The 22,197-nt window shown below is 41.7% G+C and overlaps 1 long non-coding RNA gene across 4 annotated transcripts in view; it reads left to right on the top strand.

Annotated features, from left to right (window-relative positions):
- The window catches only part of LOC110361749 (uncharacterized), an 88,054-nt gene that overhangs the window by 31,942 nt on the left and 33,915 nt on the right, over positions 1–22,197 (top strand). The window contains exons 8-11 of one of the 4 annotated variants that reach the window (XR_010474415.1): positions 4,840–4,929; positions 8,002–8,151; positions 11,974–12,091; positions 17,925–18,061. This is a non-coding gene — a long non-coding RNA (uncharacterized LOC110361749). Of the gene's footprint in view, positions 1–4,839; positions 4,930–8,001; positions 8,152–11,973; positions 12,092–17,924; positions 18,062–22,197 lie in introns of those variants that run through there. The other 3 variants (XR_010474412.1, XR_010474413.1, XR_010474414.1) reach the window with 3 other exon arrangements.

A 22,197-nucleotide genomic window follows, 5' to 3' on the forward strand; every position in this document is an offset into this window, starting at 1 on the left:
TTAATCATAGAAATCTAAAACCGGGAAGCAATATTAGTGTACATGTTAATTTGATGTCTTGCTGCAATGAACGTAAAATATATACATAAATCTTAAGACAACCTTCTCTGAAATGGCTACTAAAAAAAGGAAAATCCTGTGAGAATCTATGTAAGTTCTACAAAGTTCTTCCATGATCTGGCTCTTATATTAGTTGTTCAAATGAGGTCTTTCTAAAATTTGTGGAGGTGGTGTAGCCAGGAACGCTTTTCCAAAAGTGTAAGTGGATGCACAACAACAACATACACCCAAATTACAACAACATTGCTCGTGAGGAGCTTGATTTTTTGGATACTTATTTTTAGAACCATGTTGTTTTGATTTTTTAGCACGTTCATTTCTCTACTGGCCTGAGTTACATACTGAAAGCTGGCACAGGTTGCCACAGGGCACAGGGTTTGAGAGCCTTTCTTGAGTAGCTTTTTTCCACTCCAAAAAAGATAGTTGGAGAAAATCTGTGAAGTCTGACAGGCAAGAATTTGGATGCAGCTGAGGAAATAGGAGGATGAATGGTTACAAAAGGAGAACACCGCGGCTTGATGGGAGGTTGTAATGCTGGTCTCCTGCCTTTTGAAAAATATTGTGGAACCGTAAGAAAGCTCCTCTCCTGAGATTCATTTTTGAGTCTGTATTTGTACCTTTTTTTTCCCCTGAAGTTGCTCAAGCCTGTGCCCAGACTATGATTCAGCTACTCTCTGGGCTTGTTCTGTGTTCAGAGTGTGTTAAGGTGGCTCTGTGCTGTGCCCCACATGCAGCTAGGGTGGAATATTCTTGGTATCTCTGCTCCTTTGGACATTTTAGAAAACCGACAAAGGAAAAAATACACCTAGAGCTCTACTCTGTTAGTGTCTGCTCTGTTTATGCAACAGGATCAATACAAGCTAATTGAGGTTGGCTTTTAGTTGCTGCAATTCTCTGGTTTTTCCCACGTGTCCCTTGCCAGTTGTAGGTTGCGTTCATCTCTAGCTGTCAATGCTGCTTTGCCTCCGCTGGGTCTAAATCAATATAAATGCACTGGTGTTTTCTGGGACTCTATTTGCTGGGGCATCGTGGGACTCGGGGTATCGTCATGTCATTAACTGTTGGGAGATAGTACAGAGAGCAGGGTATGTACGTTAATGTGCTCAGTTCAGCGCGTGAACGTCATCCTGTAATAAGATTGTTTCACAAAGTACCTAATACCATTCATAAAAAAACTTGTTTGGGTGCTTAAAGCCCTGTTTGCCTGAAATACAGCACTTTCACCCTGTGTGCCGTTACAGTTAAAAAGCAGTAATAATCAAATGGATATCACAGTAATATAGGGATTTTAGAGATGTTTTAAAAATCACAGAATCATCTGATTCCATTTAATAACCTCACATTGGTTTTCAGTTTTTTATTTACTCGTAAATCTAGACTGCAGTATTTCCTAGTGACAGGTTTCCAGTATCTACATCGCTGTTATTTCCCACGACATAGCTAAACCTTTACTTGGAATACTATCTCTTACTGTTTAATGCTGAGTGGGTACAAATCACTGACTTTGAGCTTCTTGAGCTCTGCTGTTGTGCTGAAAACCTGAATTTTACAAGATTTTTTCTGTTTGTTTTCCTTGCTTCTCTTAATTCTTCCAGGTCCCTTGTTGGACATAGGTTACATACACATCTTGATGCAAATGCTCAGCTATACATTGCACTCCCTAAATCAGCAGCAAAGTGTGTGTACTTTGTTTGTGTTCCCCATGCATTCTATAGCCCTGTATAGGCTAAATCTCAGTGCTTTCCCTTGTATCTCTTTTTTCCCTTTTAATACTTAGTTTTTAATGTGGACATAGAATAAGTACATTTGGTGCTTCTTCATTACAAGTCCTAATACTGGCTGTGGAACTAAAGATGTGATCTTTGGGACTGATTAAGCTTGAGTGCAAATTTCCAGTTAGCTCTACTGACTTAAATGGCACTCGGCACGATGAGGTACAAATTCTGATCCTTTTTTTGTGCTGTTTTATGGGGACCTGATGCAGGCGCTCATCTTATGCACCTAGTGCCTGCTGCACTGAACAGACACCTTGCAAAGCTTTGTGAGGCAAACCGGGAGAAGTCGGACAACAGATATCGTGGTTCTGAAATGCAGCATTTTCGGCTGTTGCTCAGTCATGCCTACTAATCTGGTAATATAGGAAAAGCTTTTGTTTGCAACTACTTGAGAAACTAGAGATATTGGCATTTTCCAGGTCTTTTGTGTTTTCCGCTGCTAATAGAAATACAGTCGGTGTCATCCACAAGTTGCTTCCATGAGCTGGGTCGGATTCAGTGTCCAATTCAGAGTCGACCAATCTGTGGGGTTTAAGATTAAATGCTGGGGTTTCCAATTACCCACGTTCGTAAGGTTATTAACAGGAAGGAAAGGACAGCTGTGTTCTTTCCCCCAAATTTCTGAAGATTTGGATGTGCACGTCAGTCTTTCTTCTGTGCTAGTATTTCAAGCATGGATGAAGCGTAGGAATGGAAGAATCGTATCAGTAGCACCTTGTGATACCAACTGTTTGGATGACATTAAAGGGAGCTTTCAGTTTATTGGAGCGTAACTCTTGCGGCTGTAACATTGGATAAGTACATAAGGGAGAGGAAATCAATAGCCTGCTTAAGAAAATTAATCTTTGCCTGTGTTTCCAAGGCAACACAGATAAGGAAAGTAGTAACTGCCATGCTTAGAAAATGGGATCATCATATTTAAGGGGCAAATTGCTCTTGCAAAATCAAAAAGAGTCTCTAGAAAAAAAAACAAAGGTGTCTCTAGCAAAAGAGATACCAATTGTCTTTTTAAACTCTGCTGAAACTACCCACGTGAAGAAGAGTGAACATGATGAAACCTACGATTGCCTAGGCGGGAAAACGACTTTGATGCAGATCAGATAATTTACCATGTGCATAATCTTAATCCTGTGTGAAGGAGTTGGCTTCTAGCAGGGAGGAGGGTGTCTTGTATGTAGTACGAACAAGGACCGTGTCCTCAGGGGAATTTAGATGCACTCGGCAAAATATCGGTTGTGTTGTTTGAGTATATTCTTAAACAATTAAAACATCTACCAAAAATGTTTGGGTTTTGACAGGTTCACGGTATTTTGGGATGTAAATTAATTAAAAGCTGGGGAAGAAGTTGTTTTCTGTTGTAGCTTAATCCTCATCTCAGCAATAAGAGTCCTGCTAAGACTACTTATTTAGTTTATATATATATATATATGTATTTGCAAATCTTGTTCCTAGACTAAGATCAGTTTTCTTCAAGAGCTGTTATATGAGCCAATGCCCTTCTCTTCAAGTGAAATAGAATTGGATCGCTCTTCTCGATCGATTACTATGGGCTATATTGATTGCATGGTTTCTAAGGAAGAAAGACGAAAAACCAATAGTTCTTCTGGTTGTTTTCTATTGATTGAAGATTACACAGTAGCATGATTTGGAAGCTGCCAAGAAAAAGATTGGACCTTTTCTTGTGTCTGATGGAGTAAGATGAGAGGATATAATAAGTTTTATTATATGTATTGTCTTCTTGGGCATTTCGTTTTGTGGCTAAGGGTTCCTGAAAAATCAATTTTCTCCTGCAAAAGTAAGAATGAAAAATACTTTGTGGAAACTTTTACTCACCTGAGTGAATTTTTATGATTCACTGTTTGAAAGTGAATTTAATGTTCTTATGTTCATAAATTCAGGTATTTTTAATTATTACTCTTGCATTCTTCCTTTCCTTCCTTCTACTATTTTTTTTTTTCATTTGGACAAGGCTTGCAAGATGATATTTAGGTCTTGTACATGTTTTCCTTTGCATGTTTTCCTTTTGACATCGTTACTTCTGCAGATTTGAAAGACAATTATTAGTCACCTTGACAGCAGTTGAGTTCACAGAATCACAGAATCACAGAATCGCCTGGGTTGGAAAAGACCTCAGAGATCATCGAGTCCAACCCTTGGTCCAACTCCAGTCCATTCACTAGATCATGGCACTAAGTGCCATGTCCAATCTCAGTTTAAAAACCTCCAGGGCCGGTGAGTCCAGCACCTCCCTGGGCAGCCATTCCAATGCCTGACCACTCTCTCTGTAAAGAGTTGCTTTCTAATCTCCAGCCTAAATTTCCCCTGGCAGAGTTTAAGCCCATGCCCCCTTGTCCTATTGCTGACTGCCTGGGAGAAGAGACCAATCCCCACCTGGCTACAGCTTCCCTTCAGGAGTTGCTCTTATACCTGCAAAAGTTTGGACCATAACGACGGGGCAGTGTGGAAATGCTTGTGTTTGTATCCATCACCCTCCTATGGATAAGTTTAGGCCTGGAGTCTTGTGGGGTCGCATTTGCAAAGTGTCTTTAATAATAAATATCGATTTAAAGCGGGAATAGCAGTAGGTGACAGCATGACTTGGGGGGTAGGGGCGGGGGTGTTGTGCTATTTTGCGTGCTTGTTTATCTAATTGAATAGAAATCCCATCCATCATGGGATTATGGTATTTGCCAAGGATGCCTGTGGGCTTTTAAAGCATTGACTTTTTGACATCACTGAAAATGGGAAATGGGATGCTTGCATGCTGTGGCTTATGGAATATAAGGCTGAATAATTAAGTCTTTAACATACTGGGCTTCTTAATTAGTATTAGCTGTAGCTGATAAGATATATGGGCAGGGTGTGTGCATTTATATATGGAGGAGAGAAAGAGCAAAAGAGAGTGAAAAAGAAGAATAGGGGTGAAAAAAAGGGAAAGAAGTACAGGAAAGGAAAACAAAACAAAGGGAAAAAATGATCTTGTGTATTCCCTTGTATGTTGAAGGCCTGGGCAGCAGGAGGAAACCTCTCAGGCAGTGCGGTGTAACTCCCGATAAGGAGTGAACCAAACAATGCTCTTTGAAACCCCAGCAAGGTAAGAGATCTAAAGATTCAGATTACCTGATTTGACCCGGGTGCTGCTTTGCCAAAGCTTAGGGATCAAAGGAGACACTGCCTGGACAAAGGTCTTCCTGAAAGACCGGAGGGGAGAGGTTGTTGCCTGCGGTGATATGACATGTACTGATTGAATCGAGTTCCTCGGTAGGCAGGGTGTCACTTGGATGACAGGGTTAGTCAGGTTTATGCAGGTTCTTGAAGGAAATGTCAGAGACAAGCAAGGTGCTAGGAATGTGTATCTTGGTTTTGCACTGTCTTGATTTTGGCAAATCAGCTCCGCGTTGCAAGGATGAATCCACTTGCGTAAACCAGCAAAATCTCTGCCTACTGGTACCCAAAAAGCAACAGTATTTACCAATCCTGCTAAACATCACAGCTATACCACCAAGCAGGCTTATACCTACCTGTATGATCTGGCCTTCCCCTGGCAAAATGGAGACGTGGACATCTGGCTTTAGAGCCCTCAGCTTTTCGTTTGGTTACAACAGATCATTTAGTGCGACCCCGTGCACCGAGGAAGCTGTTCTGCAGCAAAGGAATTGAGGCCGGTAGCGGGAATCACAAATGGAGTGCTAATCAGCAGTGATCTGCTGTGACCGAGCAGGTAAAGATTGTATGAGACTATGAATAAGGAACGTTACTTGAAAAGCGTAGTCATGGATCTGCTCCACTTAGCATTAGTAAGAGCTTGGCTGGAGACAGAGGTCCAGCTTTGGATGCTGCATTTCAGGAAAGACGTGGGCTGATTGGAGAGACACAGTGAGTCAGAGCTCTAAGAAATACAGTTCTTAGGGAAAGATTAAACCAACTCTGATTCTTTCAGTTTACAAACAACTGAAGGGAGTGGGGCATAAAGCTGTAAGACGTCAAAAAGCTGCTGCAAAAAGAAAGGTAAACGTTGTGTCCTCTATGTCTGCAGTGTACAAGACAAAAAAACCCACCCTCTAATAACATTAAGTGAGATTTGGGTTGTTTCTTGGAAAAGTTCTTCTAGCGGTAAACATGATTAAGCTTTGGGGGGGGTGGGAAAAAGACATAGGGAGCATGTGGACTCACTTTACCATAAGAGGATTTTGAGAATAAGTTTGACAAACAACTGGAAGCAATAGTATTGACAGAACTGATCATGTGGGTCAAAGGAGTAGATACGATAGTCACTTTAGGGTCCTGTTTCTTTCCTTTTTGACCTACTTTTCAATTTGTCAAGACACCTTTGAGTTCTGTGCTCCAAAGCATATGCAATTGCTTTGCAAATTCTGTGAGCAGGCTTTCTCTGTTCTCATCCCTGCATTAAGAGATGACTTCTAAACTCACCCTACGTCTGGTATGATTCCGCTTGCGATAATTTTTGAGTTTGATAATCAATCTTCTACATTTAGAGATGAATTCTTTTCAGTGAGTTGCACATCCGTTATTTGGTAGTTTATGAGAATGTCCTGGGGGAATGTGCCTTACCAAGGCAGGGAAAATCCTCTGTGGCTTCCCCTCCTGCCACTGGACCACTTGTCCCGTCCAAGAAAGTAAGTACGCTGCTTGGAAATAACTTGTTGCCTCTTTAAAGCTGACCTGTCTTCTTGTTTCATATTTGTGCATGAGTTTTTGAGGGATTAAAGGGATCTGATACATTCCCTCAGATTTCCTTTTACCTTTGTTTTGTTTTGTTTGAAGGTAGTGGTGTATTTACTCAACATATTGCAAATCAAATCCTGGTTTAGAATGCTTAGGTAAACAGCCCATATCTCTGCAAGGACACAACACACATTGTACTTTATTGGAGAGGCCTCATCTGAATAAAAAAAAGGGAATGATTTAGCCCTTTTCTTTGCAGAAAGTGCTGCACAGAGCTATGTTCTGGATGGGAGTGGGATGAGTCCAAGAATGAATATTGTAACTGCACAGTGGTTGTACACACTTTTGGGGCAACCTGACCAGAACTTGTGCTCTTTTCTGTTCCACTGTACGTATTTCAAAGGAAACAGGAGTGTTTACAAGTTCTAGGAGTGGAGCTGGCACTTCCAAGAGTGCAATCTTGATTCAAACTGAAAACAAACCACGAGGAGGAGGGGCAGTTTTTCCCCGACGATGGGAAAAATGACCTTGCCGAACACCAGCTCCCTTTGCTTGCTCCTGTCCCCAGTGGATAGCAGGATTTCAAATACCTGCGGCAGGAGTGGGTTATCTGCTCAGCTCCGTGTCATCGAGATGCAACCATTGCTCCCTGGATCCCCGCCAGCATGGCCTTAACCCAGGCAAAACACAAACTTCTGCCTTTGAACTCTTACCTTCTGCTTCCCAGAGGGTTTTTTATAGACTTGCTTATTTTGTGGCCGGGTTGACATCAGGATAAGGGTCGTTAAAACAAATAGATTTCAGGTGATCAAAAACATCAACACAATATGAGCACAAGGAGTAGGTGAAGTGTGAAGCTGAGGGAACACTCTGTGCGGCCTTGGGAAGGGAAACAGAAATAGCCCATTCCCATAGTAACTCCGCTAAACTATTGCTACTGTTTATCTATTGTGTACAAAACAAGTGGTGGGAGGTAGCACAGTTCAATTAGCATTGAAGTAGATCCAATTTTATGTAGCACTCTGGATTTTTGCCATTCATCAGATGTTCAGGGCACTTTGAAAGCAGCTGACAGCAAGCTGGCTAAAGACAGGGAGATGCAAGATTTCCATCCATCTCTCTACTTAGCTGTACAGAGTAGCCTTGTATAAACTTCTATAGAATAAAATAAACCTGCTAGTTGTTTGGGGAAATTCTTCCAATAAACAGAAGACACCATATTTCTCCTTACTCCGCGTTCAAGACAAATATTACAACAGTGTCCAGGAACGGCTATGGGATAATCTATGATAGCTACAGAAAGAGCAAACTTCTCATTTGCTTTGAGGAGTCTGTGCTCATATTTTCCCTTGCCTTTGTGTTAATCTATTTCTGCTAGGCTCACCTGTTTTAATAACAGTTCTTGCTGTAATATGTAGGTGTTTTTATGGGGTTTATGATATGTTTTTCTATCCCTGGCTTCTTCTCTGTTTCTCTGCAGAGTACAACCACCAGCCGTTCTTCAATGGAAATGTGTCCTCCTGGCTGCTCATTTCTGACTCTCAGGCTGCCAAAACCCAACAATATCCAAATGTTATGGAAACTTCTTGCTTCTTCCACATCTCCTGCTGCTTTCACACATCTCCGGGCGGTAGGAGCTGAGGCTGAGTCTCCGCCAGCAGTTTTACACGTATCACATCAGTTGTTTGCCTACTATGATAAGTAGTTCCCACTGGTATCAGCTAGAAAAAGTGGTTACCATGCGTGCTCGGGATGTTTTTCAATGTGATGAACTGTTGGCAGCAAATGCCATTGGCTCGGGTTCACGTAGAAACACTTCCATGGCTCACTGGTCTTGTGCTGGAATGACCTATCAATATGTAAACCAAGCCTGGATTGTACTTTGAATGCTCCAAACGAGGTCACTAAGACTGCAGTTGATTAAAAATTTACTTTTGTGAAAGGCATGACACACTACATAGGCCACGTGTCCGAGTCCGATAAGGCAGAAAGACGAAATACACGAGGCTTTTAGGCTTGGGAAATACATCAATATTTGTTGTGGTAAAGAAATACAACTTGGAAAACTTTTTTTCATGAAGGGAAGCGAACTGTTGCAAAAACGTGAATTTAATGAGTTATATGAAGTTATTCCTTTTACCCTCTAAGTACAAATGTCAAACAAACTGAGGATTAGAGAGGAAATACTTGAATTTGCAGATGGAGCCTCTAACACGCTGCTTCTTTTAGCTGTTATGCAAATATATCTGGTAGTAACTCAGTGGTTTCACTGTTTCCCCTTCTTGGACAAGGTTTGGTGTAAGAGTTTGAATACTTTGCAGTGGTTGCCAGTGGCTCTAGAAAAGCAAAAATACTCCTTGGTGTCCATTTCATCACCGTTTATAAGGCAGGATGACCTGAAAGGCCTGTGTTGAGTGACTGCTGAAAATCTCATTTAAAAGCCTGTGCTTATGTTAAAAGAGAGAGACTTGGATGTAGATCTGAATACAGTATCAAAACTTAATCTGAAATCCTATTTGGAGCCTTAACTTAACCTTTTAGGACTTTTGTCTGTCCCTAAAGAGCTTGGTAAGGTGAGGAAGGGCCGACACCAAAAGCCAACACAAGGCATCGCTGATCAGCCACTTTTCTATTGGTAAGAGGTAAATAGAAAGAAACAGAGGTATAGGTGGGAGTTTCAGTTCTTCCCGCATTAGTATCCTCAGAGAAAGAACAAATAGGAACAAATAGTTAGAGTTCAGGCAAATTAAATGTTTGCAGGTTTATTTTAGTGGCCTTAATGAAATTAGAATTCCAACCAACCAGCCCTAGTTCATTATGTTCGTAATACAGTGAAGGCATTTTCTCACAGCGAATGTTTTCTTTGTTATATTGGTAAAAATGACTGTGTTGGTCCTAGAAGGAAAATATTTTCAGAGTCTGATGATTTCTTTTAGAATTCTGCATTGAAATCTCCCATGGGGTTACTCTGCTGATAAGCTGTGCTCTCTTTGGAAAGAAATTATTAGTTCAGATGAAGCACAAGTACAGAAAAATAGCCTATGGATGTTTTTTTTTAGCTGATGTTAGCTGAATTTAAACAATATTACGGAGGGAAGAAGGGAAAGAACATCGTGATCACTCTTCCATCAATTACATTGAGCCGAGATGATATCAACATCACAGATTTTGGGAGATTTGTTGTCCTGCTTTCCTCTTGCTCGAGCTGGTAAAGGTGCTGGCTAGAGAGGGAGCTGCTGCTGGTCTTTTCTGGGAAAGCTTTGCCTTTGGGATCACGTTTTCTAAACAGAAATACAAGCAACTCAAATTAAAAAGAAATTATTTCGTGTTTATTGCTTGGGCTTTTGTTAAATGCTTGGTTTTATCCTCGTAAGACCTTTTTGCTTTGCTGTTGATGATTTATTTTATTATGGATTGCAATGTTAATAATTTGCAAGATCACCTGGTGAACAGAATAGATGCTTCAATTTAACATTTTAGAAAGAAAACAAATCACCATTAGAGACTTTGATACACGGGGTCATTGATTCATCTGCTAAAGCTGACAATAAACAAGTGACTCATAGCAAAGTGCAACAGCTCATTTCAAACATTTGGCCAACTGTTCAAGCAGTATTGCTGCATGGATGTCAATGTCCCTAACCCCATGGTAGCCCTGCTGCACCGCTTCTTCAGTCCCAAAGATTATTTTAAACCACATAAATGCAGTATTACTCATTAACCCGGCCTTTGGTGACAAAGAGGGTACTTGGCCACTTGTGCTGTGAAGTATTTTTCCACATTTACCTTATGTGTTATACTTTCCCCCTCTCATTTACATATGGCGTATTGCCATTTGGGGCAGAATTACAGCTTGTAACACTTCAAAACAAACCCAACACAAAACACAACCAACCAACCAACATAAGAAATGAAATCAAATACCACATAGATTGCAAGTGAAACTCCTGAACACTTGTTCTTGAGTCTTTTACAGGCTTATTCTGTGACGCTGATCCAATTGCCTAGAGGACTGTGGTCATTTTAGGGTTCACAGTGGTTTGTGTAAATATAAGCCAAGACTTTTGGTGTTATCACTAAAATTCCCTTTTGGAGAAGATGGGGGTAAAAGGAATCCAAAAGAAACCTCTTAAAGCCGCAGTGACTCTGAGGCACAACAGAGCTTCTTGCTTTGCAGTTCTTATCTATGGCCCATTGTCCGTCCATGAGGTATTTTATGATCCTTGATGATGCATTCTGTGCACAATGGAATTTCTTTTCCCCCTCTAAACCCATTAGAAAGCCCTGCATTTTCAGGTACATCTTCCTCACTCTGACACATATATACCTACATCTTAGTTTCACTGCTAAACCCAGTGTTTCACTGTTCACCACTCTTAAATGGGTAGGTGTTTGAGACCCTGTCTAATCTGTGTTTAGGATCTGAGCATCACTGAACACAATATCAACTAGCTTTAGCATCTAGCTGTGGATCCCCGTTTTACAGTTACACCCCCTTTGGATTAATATTTTCTTGAGCTGTTGCAATGCAAACCCCCTGTATCTGGTTAGTGTTAGTTTTAAGCATTTTAAGCTGTCCTATGAAATAGGTGTATTTGGTTGCAGGTGCAAAGAGGAAGCGTTGCTACATTTTGGTCCCATGCCATTAACCAGTTTACACTATTTACTATTACATATCAATAATATAGCAAAAATTACTCCTGCAGGTCAACGAGTACCCTGTGTGCCTCTGGTTTAAGGACAACATGTAAACCTGACAGTGCACATGGAATCCAGCTGATCAGACTCTTAACTGAGAACGGTTTTTCTCTTGTGCTGAGCCTGGGATCCAATGTTGCGATGGTGGAAACTTATCATTTACAAGTTCATTTTAGTCATTATCAAGATTTGTGCCAGCTGAGTTCCTTTGAGATACAGATTCCTCAAAAAATGGTGTTAAATGCCTTGTTACTCATCCATTCTTGCCCTTGGTTAGGACTCTGTATCTTCTACTGCTTTAGCAATTGTGGAAATGATTGATGGGTCATCAACCAAAATCACAGAACAAACTCTACCCCTTCAAAATGGACACTGCAAAAGTCTGGAGTCCGAGTCCTCTTTGGTGTAACAGAATTTTCCTGAAGCTCAGTGTGTGCGTACGTGTTAAATCTAGAAACAGTGTTAGGTATGGTGTAATAACTGAGGTTACTTCTAACTGCAAATCTGGGGTTCACATCTATTCGGTGGTTTGATGTGAGTTTCTCTGAATGTTATCAGTCCTGTAGCCAGTGCTGTTCTGGAAAGCAGTGGGAGCTCTGTCTATTCTGGACTTGATCAGCAGTTTTTTGCGTGGCTGTGGGGGAAAACAGACGTCAGACAATGACTTAATTGGTAAGAGATGCCAGTGTATACTTTTCTTTTGTATCAAGATTAAAACTAAGAGTCCATTTTCTTCTGCCTTCTCTGTTTTGAGGCCATTTAAGGAGTATTCTGCAAGATCCATCAGAGCAGTCGCGTGCTGGGATTTACAGCAGGAGACAGAACTAAAAACTGCCCCATTTCTGGGAAAGCTCGTGCACTTGAACTCAAAGGTACGTAACCGTGTGCACATCCACAGGTACCATGTCCAGCTCCAGGTGGGGACACAAGGACGTGTCCAGCTCTCTTTTGATACTGAAGAGAGAGGGTTTAAAGGGCCACGGTGTGAACAATTTCATACCATTCATCTGTTACAGTATTCTGCTAGATAAATAATCGAATACACTCAATTTTAAGGGCCAACACTATTGCGACAAGTGTCAAAGAAGATAGTTTCTAATAGGCAAAAACTGTTTTCTCTTTTTCATTGTACGTAATAAAAAATATACACTATTGAGCTAAGATTGTGGTAGTGATCTTCTAAATACATGGCTATATAATTAATAATAAAATAGCGTAAGATTGGAGCAAGGCTAAAAATTGAGTAGAAAAAGGATTAATATGATAAGCGACTTTATTACGATGATACATTGCTGATAATGTATTAAGTGCTGTCACAATACAGACCGTCTTTTTTTACCGTAGGGGCATAATGTTATTGAAACTATATGAGAAAAGGAGACTTTTCTGTAATTTATGTATTAAAAGCTCTAAGGCTTCGTGCAAGCCAGATTTGTGCATTTATGATGTAATAATTTGACACTGGAATTTTATATCGAGCAGTTCAAGGGAAATATTAGCAATATACTGCCATTGCTTGAACACCTCTGATCCTTTGTAATGATGAACTAAAGCCAGGCTTATATCAGAAGTTAAATGTAAGCTATTCTTGCAACAGGGTTCCCTTGTCTTTCTGAATTAAACCTTACCTCACTGTTACAATCACTATGAGTGCAAGAAAATAACTAAACCCAATAGAAAACCTAGAGAAGAAATTAGATTTATCAGAGGGACTTGCAGTTGAATGAGTACTTTACAAAGGGCAAAATAATTAAGATTATCTTGCAGACCTGTAAGGACTCTTTCTGGAATAATGTTTGGACCTAACCCTGGAAGCCTTTGGTCACGTAACTAATCCGGGCTCTCACAGGGAGCGTCACCTGACGTCAGTTAAATGATTTGCAGGGGAAGGGATTACTCACATGACAAAGGGTTTGTGTGCTTACTTTAATCAGTCTTTTTCTTGTTTCAGGAGTAACTTCTCCAGTATTTTTCTTTCCACACCCATTTTGCTCAGAATAGCAGATGGGGTCTACACACTCGCACACAAATTGATGGTGCATTTTTGTTCTGGGTAATTATAGCAGCTCTTAAAACCGTGTACACACATGGGGATGACTATAAAGGGACCCAGGTGCTTTTAACATCTTGAGTGTAGCAACACTGATCTTTTTCTTGAACAAGTTTATACTGTTTTTCCCCTCTCATAACTGATTGCAGTTCATCTGTATAAAATCAAGAGAACTCAAATATAGCTAGACAAAATAAATGTGAATTATCTCATATGGATAGCTAAGATCTATTAATAAGGAGGAGAAAATTATAAATCGATCTGTCTTCATGGACTGAGTTTGGTAGAGGAGAAAGTGCAGAGCAAGACCTGATTCATTCTTAGAACTTGTGGGAGAGAGACTCCAGCCAGAATAGATTGAATACGAAATATATTTGTCCTTTAAGTGTATTTAATTGCACTACATATTACAAAATGTGAAGATCTAGTTCTGAAAAGTGTTCTGAGACAGAATGCATGTGTCAATGCTGAAAGAACTTACTACTTTAAAAAGAAAAAAAGAAACCTACAAACATACATATTCAAAAGATTCAAAAGTAACTGGAGAAACATTCATCTTCTGAATGGCTCTGGTATGTGGTCACCTTGAAGCTTCCAAAATCAAACATTAAAACCAATGCCTGCAACATTGCTGGGGTACCTCAAAAGAGAAGGAGAAATTATCCTTTATTTCAGAGACCAGAAGGCTAGTCCTAGTAATTTATGACTTACTTCAAGACAGTACTTACTGTAATACTGTTGCAGGTGGGGGTTAGCTTTGGAAAATACACAAAACCCCTCTGTTCCAGTCCATGGTTATCCAGATTCGAGGAGAAGCCCATGAGAGCAACGTGCCCACAGGAACCCTGCGCCTCCCACTGGGTTTTGTCAGACTTCAGATCCTTAGTCTTAAAACCAAAGCTTTTGACATTAAAATGTCTGGTTCAGATGTCAGATACCCTGCTCCGGAGTTTTCCAGATCTCTGCTAATACCCGTGTTACAAGTTGATGCGTTACTTGCTCTTCCCAGGTTCCCAGGTTCAAGAGAGACGCTCTGTGCCCTTGTTACTAATCCATCAGTCACATCCCTGACATCCTTCCCAATCTGTCACCAGTCGCTTAGGGGAACACCGTCTGATCCTGACATCAGCTCACACTTCAGTTCTGTCTTTGTTCAATAGCCTCATCTTTGCCTTTTACAAAAAGAAGTTCGGCTTGGCCTGCCTTAATGTTTTGTGTTGTGTTTTATGTTTAACCTGCCAGAGTTTGCGGTGCTTCCTGTTGGCTTCATTTGAACTTGACTTCAGCTTTTTGATGATGTCCCTTCATCTGCTTGGCCATGCCTTTTTCTCTTGTCCCTTTCTCAGACCTTTTTGAGAACCATTTGCTTTTGTACTCTATTGCTGAACTGGTGGTTCGAGTAGATTTCCAATGAGAGAAAACTCTCTGCAAAATCACAGGTCTACCACAGAACCGGAATAATGAAAGTACTTGGAGAACTGAAATGCGAGTTGTTGCATTTTACTGCCCTGGTGGCTCAGCTTTGCAGGAAAGGCACAGATCTGCTTCGTTAAATGTCTTGTGTCATTCTGGCCAATTAGCAAATGATCTAGTGAAAAAATTAAAAGCCCCCCCCAACCATACAGAACAGGGATGTGCGGGCAAGCTTGGGTTTTGTTATTGTTGGTTCGGGGTTTTTTGTGGGGTCCTCTGCTGGGAGCTGATAAGGTTTAAGGACTCCTAAAAACCCTCAAACCAAGTGAAACTAAACCCCCAAGAGCTCCGCACTCTCTCCAGGAACACATCCGATGGTTGTGGTCTTTCCAAACATGGGAGATGGGAATTGTGCAAGCAACCATGCAACGGGATTTTCTTCCTTACCTCTGTTCAACCTTTCTGTGTCCTGTTCATTCGGATAATATAAAGGCAAAGAAAGATACGTTGAAGTTTTGTAGTTCTTTTTTCAAACAACCTGATAGGACCTCAAATATGCTGTGAATGTCTTTGGAAGCGTCGAGTTTACTTGACAACTTCGAAAACAAAAGATAAAATAGAACTGTCAGTGTTAGTATCATCTTGCTGGTGAAAATCTGGGGCCTAAGCCTTATGAAGTGTTCATTATCTTTGATAGCGAGCATCATGCATTCATATTTATAAAAATCCAAACTGAGAAGGAAATGAATTTTCTTATCAGATCAGACAGGTAAATGGATTGCCCTGCTTTTAACATACCTGCAAAAACCCAAGGAGTAAGGGTCAAACCTGCAAGCTATTCCAGAGAACTATTTTATAAGTATTTTTGGAAGTTATTGCTACAGCCTGTGAACCAAGACACCCTCTGGGCTCAACAGAAAGAGAAAGGTCTCAAAGTTTGAGTAACTTGGAAGAATCTAATGATTATACAGAGAGCCTCAGCTCCTACGTTAAGCTAAGAACAGCTGGTTTGTGTGACAAGGAGATGTTCTGCAGCTTTTTGTTCTTTCTGCACTTCAGCCCAGAAATTGGGTCAACAAGCAGAGACTTGTTTTCTTCTCAGGGGAAACTCCCATAGAAAAGCTTGCACTGGATTCCAGCACGGTGTACATTTTATGTTTATTGTGGGTGTTGGTTTTATTTTTCAGCTGAACCTTAGCTCGACCTTGAAGTAAAATAAAAATAACAACTGGAAACGGGTTCAGCTTCTAGAAAACTAGCAAATCCATCCTTGGAGCAGGCAATAAAAGGAACAACATACCCTGGTCTTTGAAAGAAAGCAAAGTCAGGTGGGGGCAATTCATTGCTCTGTATCAGAATTCACGCACTCTGCGGCACTGCGTTCAAGTTTTGTCGTCATTTTCCACTTTCCATGACTGTTGTTGTTGATACTAGTTATTCAACTAGTCATTTACTGCTGTTCCTTTCTTTTGTTTGATGCATCTAACCAGAGGAGGATTATTTTTTCCAAGCCTTTGAACTTCCCCCCCATTCACAGCAACTGCAGCGACAGGTTGAGGCAGCTGATACGCTGAATCTGTTGCAGATGGCTTTACTGCATGTTTGATTGCAAATAATTAGGTGGTTTATTAGGCCTTTGGACGCTACTGAACAAAAGCCAGTGTCTTTGCCAAGCATTGAGGTGCAAGTTCTGCGGTGCTTACGCCGGAAAAACCTGGGGAGTTCTGTGGAAATGAGTCAGAATGACTTTCTATCAGCAAGGAAAATCTACTGCTGGCTCTTGCCTAAAAAGCACCGCGGAAGGTCAGTTAAAAGGGAGAAGAAACATGTTAAAAGGGAGAAGAAACACATTAAAAGGGAATAGAAACATAGACAGAGTGGCGTGCCATTGCTGCCTCTTCTCCCAGCCTCCAAAAGAAATATTAATAAGTACCTTCTGCAACCAAGACCGATATAAGAGACGCCTCCTTGGGCTCCTTTTGCTCCTTCTCAAGCCAGAGATCTCAGCCTGGGCCTTAAACTTTCCAGGACTTGATAACAGAGCTGAAACAGTGTTAATAAATTGCAAGTTAATACTGATTACTTCCTCAGTTATTTACCTTGCCGAAGATAAGCGGGAGTTGTTACCTGCCCTTGCTATTTTAGTTCCTGTGCAGAAAGAGGGTGCAGGTTGAGCAAGATGAAGCAGTATAGCATACCAATAATTCAAATAACAGCAGTGACTTTTTAACCCAGTTATACAGAATTGCTTAATAATGAAGCACAGGCAGTGCTTCAGTTTTTTTCTTTTCAAAAACTTACTGCCCTACAATGAAAGTTACTCGTTTTCAAAACCATCATAACAACCTGTATGTATCAGTTGTAGCTACAATGACCTTGAACTTCATTTTTAATGAATAACAAAAGTCAACAGAATACAAGCTCTTGATAATCTATAAAAGACGTTAAAAAAAAGAGAGGTTAAGTAAGGAAGGCACAGAAAAAGAGGTAATAATGATATAAATAATCCTGTTATTACTTTTTATACTGTTGCCAGCAGCTAAACAAAGTTAAAATAGCTTTTCAGTCCTTCTTTCAAAATTTAGTCTTGTGGGGTTTTTTTTTCTGAGCTAGAGAGAAAGGAAAGATGAACAAAATGGAATAAAGTCAAACTGAAGTCAGAGATTTAGCCCAATATAAAAAGAACATAATTCGGTGGGATGTTGAACACCGTGTGTTGAGGGAGATGGAGGGGACAAATCTCAATGTAGAAATTAAGGAAAACATGATCAGAATTGTTTTCTTTAGAAACTTGCTGTAATATGCCTGCCCATTTCTTCCTTCCTGTTCATAACGCAGGTCTAACAGGTTAATGTCTGTACCTGGTGGTTGCCTGTGGCTTCATTCTTGTGGTCGACTGCCTTTTTAATTGTCAAGGGCACCTACTCTGCTGTCTAGGTACTGTTTGGGTCTGTAGTTGCAAAACCAGACAAAGGTAAGTGCAAGTTCTACCCGCAAAAACTCTGCTGTGCACAGAAACTGAATTTATAAGCTGCACTCTTGAGTAAGTCAGGACAATTAACTATGAGTTTGCATTCTGCAAGTTACTTATCAAATCAGGGAGCAAGAACAATTGAGAGGGACTTGGAACCAAGCTGACTTAAATTATAGCTGGAGAAATTAATTTTGACCAGCAAGCCAATATATAAAGCAAGCCTACCAAAAAGCAAAAATCAATATGTTTTCATTTGAAAACATTTCAGGACACCTCAAGCGTCCACACAGCAAAAAGGAGCAATATCTTGTTGGCTGAGCTGTGCAGTGGGTATTTCCCTGAGCTGTACGCAGCACTGGACATGTGGCAGCGTGGAAGATCCAGCTGGGTGTTTGCAGAACCTCTATGCTCCGCAGTGAGGATGTAGCTGGCAAGATCTTGATTTCCATCTGTGTATGCAATGTATGCACTCCCTCTTCTGGATAGTCGTGTTGTGGCTGAGCTGCGGGAATTTTCTCCTGGCTAAAAACTTATCGGGACTGAAATTACGGCTGCAAACGGAGGCCTATGACCTTGGAGATCTTACGACAAGGGTTGTTATTTGCTGGAGGGCTTGTATCTCTTGCAGGCAACAGTGGCACAAAGAACCACGGCTCTCAGAACTGGCATTTCTGCACTGAGCGCTTCAAAAACTGCAAATCTGGATCTAAGCGCGGTCACTGGCCTCTCCCTTTGTAAAGGAACCACGCAGAAATCATGTGGTGGATGCCCCAGATGCCAGGCGCGCAAAGCTTTGATCACAATTTGGGCACCGTGGCTCAAAGCCAGCAATGTGAAAACACGATATTCATTTAGGAAAGCAACGGTGATCTTGTGGTTATGTCACCTGAAAAAGATGGACCCTGACCCTTTCCCACCTCAGCCACAGATTTCACGGCCTATTCTGGGCATGTCACCTGGTCTTTGGCCAGACTGCCTGTTTATAAAACAAGGCTGACAACATTTCTGGTTTTCTCATGAAGAAAACGAAGCCACATACTTGAGATACTTTGATGTGTGGCGTTATGAGATGTTAGTTGTCTTGTCAAGCAGAGAAACTAAGTTTTTTTCTCTGAATTATTTTTATCCATTTTATCTTTAAGCCTGGCTGTTCCCTTCAGTTAGGGAGGGACTTCACAGTGTCTGTTCTTGGAATCTTCGTGTGGCCCCTTCGCCTCCCTCCAAGCTTTTTCTAAGCGAAAAGCCCTGACTCCCCATTGCCCCCGACTCCCCATTGCCCTTGACTCCCCATTGCCCCCGACTCCCCATTGCCCCCGACTCCTCATTGCGCCCGACTCCCCATTACCCCCGACTCCCCATTGCCCCCGACTCTCCATTGTCCCTGACTCCCCATTGCCCTGACTCCTCATTGCGCCTGACTCCCCATTGCCCCTGACTCCCCATTGCCCCCGACTCCCCATTGCCCCTGACTCCCCATTGCCCTTGACTCCCCATTGCCCCTGACTCCCCATTGCCCCCAACTCCTCATTGCACCTGACTCCCCATTACCCCTGACTCCCCATTGCGCTGAACTCCCCATTGTCCCCGACTCCCCATTGCCCTTGACTCCCCATTGCCCCCGACTCCTCATTGCGCCCGACTCCCCATTACCCCCGACTACCCATTGCCCCCGACTCCCCATTGTCCCTGACTCCCCATTGCCCTGACTCCTCATTGCGCCTGACTCCCCATTGCCCCCGACTCCCCATTGCCCCCGACTCCCCATTGCCCCTGACTCCCCATTGCCCCCAACTCCTCATTGCACCCGACTCCCCATTACCCCCGACTCCCCATTGCGCCGAACTCCCCATTGTCCCCGACTCCCCATTGCCCTTGACTCCCCATTGCGCCCGACTCCCCATTACCCCTGACTCCCCATTGCCCCCGACTCCCCATTGCCCCCGACTCCAACCAATTGCTTCCACAGCCATAAATTCTGCACCCTCCCCCCCTCAAACCTTTAGCCTCCTCTACTCTTAGATCTTCCAAAACTTTTAGTCTTAAATGCATCTGAAAAAAACCTGGAATTTGGGGGTGATTTGTTGTTTGGTCCCTTCCTGCCCATACCCCTTATGGGCTTACACACGTATTAAAGCTCTTGTAGCTCATATGCCGCTGAAAATAACAAAATCATTAATGACAACCTGTTTTTAAAGTATAATTAAGGCTTAAAAGTCCTATTTGGGCTGTGGAATTTCATTGCTAAGCTTTGTGCTGCTGACAGAAGGGAATGCTTCAATTTGAAGCCCCTGAGATTTACAGGAATCAAATAAAGCTTTGCTTTAGGTTTTCAAAAGCCCAAACGATGCCTGTGCATCCATTATACATGACAGAATGATTATAATACAAAAAAAAAATAATAAATTACATATCCAATCTTTTGTATTTTGGCTGCAGGCAGTTCAGCTGTGTCTGGTTGAGTGCACATTGTGTGTTCTTCCCTTGGATCCACAAACAGCTCTAGGTTAGTGGTGGAAAAGGGAAAGGGGTCTGAAATCACATCAGCCTGTTTTCTCGGTGTTTAAACAAGGCAAAACCAGCCACTGCATAAAGAGAATTCTCCGTGGATTGCTGCAGGCACACTCAGTCTCCCGTTGTTCTGGTGCAACATGAGAAATATTGGTTAACAAGATGTTGAAAGGTTTCTGTGCATCCCTAAAAAGCAACCGAGTCATCTAACATATGGACTTGCTTTTTCTCGAGGCTGATATCCAACTTCTGCAGTTGTGTGTCAGGCCCAGCTAAACCCACACAATTTCCAAGCTAAAATACTCCGTAATTTGGTGAGGGTGATGTTGATGAAATCAAACTGTTACTTACCTACCTGCTGCATTTATTTACCTGGAATAAGCGTTTATATTCAAGTAGGTGAATTGCTCAATATTTTTTAGCATGCTAGGACCTTCTACAAGCAATTAAAACACAAGGTGCTGAAGAACCAACCACCTCTTTCTACCCATTTCAGTGAAACTACATTGGTGACTGGAATGCTCTGTGCTCTATAGATAGAAGCAAGAGAGCTGAGGACTTGTTAACCCTTCGGCATGAGTCGCTGGACTTTGGGATCTTACAGATTGTCTGATGGGGAAAAAATTTGTGATCAAGTCAGGTACATCCTTAGGAACTACCAAAAGTTGCCTCCAGGTATATATAAGCCCCATTTTTCTACGTTGCCCTGAGCTGGGTTTGCTGTGTGCAGAGTTAACAAAAGTACAGGTGAAGAATAACTACAGCTCCTGTTAGTCAAACGTGGGATGTGTGCTACAAATGACACATGATGTGGTCACAGCCGCACAGATAATACACCAAAATACTTTATCCCTGCCTATTCTTCTACCCCAAATCCATTCTTTTTTATTTTTCTTTTCCCCTGCTTCTTCCCCTTTCTCCCAGAGGATTTGTGTTTTCTTTGCTCTGCCCACAGGGTCTTCTCCACTTTCCACTGAGGAACAGGATGCTCTTGCATGAGCAAGGGAAGGATGGGGTGAATACAAAACTGTATTTTGAATGCGGTCTTTCTCCAGCGAAATCAATTGGAGATTAGCTACCGATACCAGTAGGACCATATCTAGACCTCTTCAAGCATCTTTTTGCAGTTAGTGAAACACAGCTGGGAAAAAAGGGTGCTTGCTGCTCCCAAATGCAGAGACGAGCAGTGAGTTATTGCACCCTCAGCTGCCTGAGAACGCGGGTGATTTACAGCTGATGTTCTGACCTCTCCCGACATCTGAACAGCGGCGAGGGGAAACACAAACCCGGTGCTGAGGAAGGAGCAGGAAGTCCAGGCTGTTGTGTGTGCTTGTGGTTTCCTTTGTTTCTTCCTATTTTAGGTTATGCCTGATTTTTTTGTTTGTTTGTTTTTCAAGTGGCAGAAAAGAGATTTCACAGTGCTGGCAATAATATTCAATGAATACGCTGGGAAATATTGTGAACTTATTTTCTAGGGATACAGGGCTGTCAGTTAAAGTAAGGAACATCCTGGTGGACTAATTCCTTCTGGTGATCTAATAACAAAATAGGGGATTTGTTTGGATGACTCAAAGGGGTTTAATAGCATAGTATCTATAATAAATACTTCTAACAGCATTGGAAGTCAGAGGCCTGCCAGGGTCACCTCAGTGTCTTTTGAGGTTATCGTGTTCAGTGTCTCTTGAGGTTACCGTGTTCATTGTCAACAGACATTTATCTTCTCTGCCATGGGGAAATTAGTGCCATTATCCATGTTTTAGGGTATCATTATCTTGATGTGAAATAGAGACGTGCCTGGATCTGTATTTTAGTGGATCTAGGCTATTTAGTGCATCTTCTAATCATAATGTGTATCATGTTGTTTTAGGAGAGAGCTTAAAACATTGTTCATCCCCTTTTGTCTTTGTGTTTGCAGTGTCTTCCTAGGGACTTTTGCTTATGTACTTGCCACAGATTGTGCAATTAAAGCACAGTACAATTTTGTATATAAAACCAATGACCTAGAGCATTGCAGAGCATTACTGTACTCTTTA

This window comes from Columba livia, chromosome 8 (assembly GCF_036013475.1).
Source record: "Columba livia isolate bColLiv1 breed racing homer chromosome 8, bColLiv1.pat.W.v2, whole genome shotgun sequence".
Taxonomy (NCBI): domain Eukaryota; kingdom Metazoa; phylum Chordata; class Aves; order Columbiformes; family Columbidae; genus Columba; species Columba livia.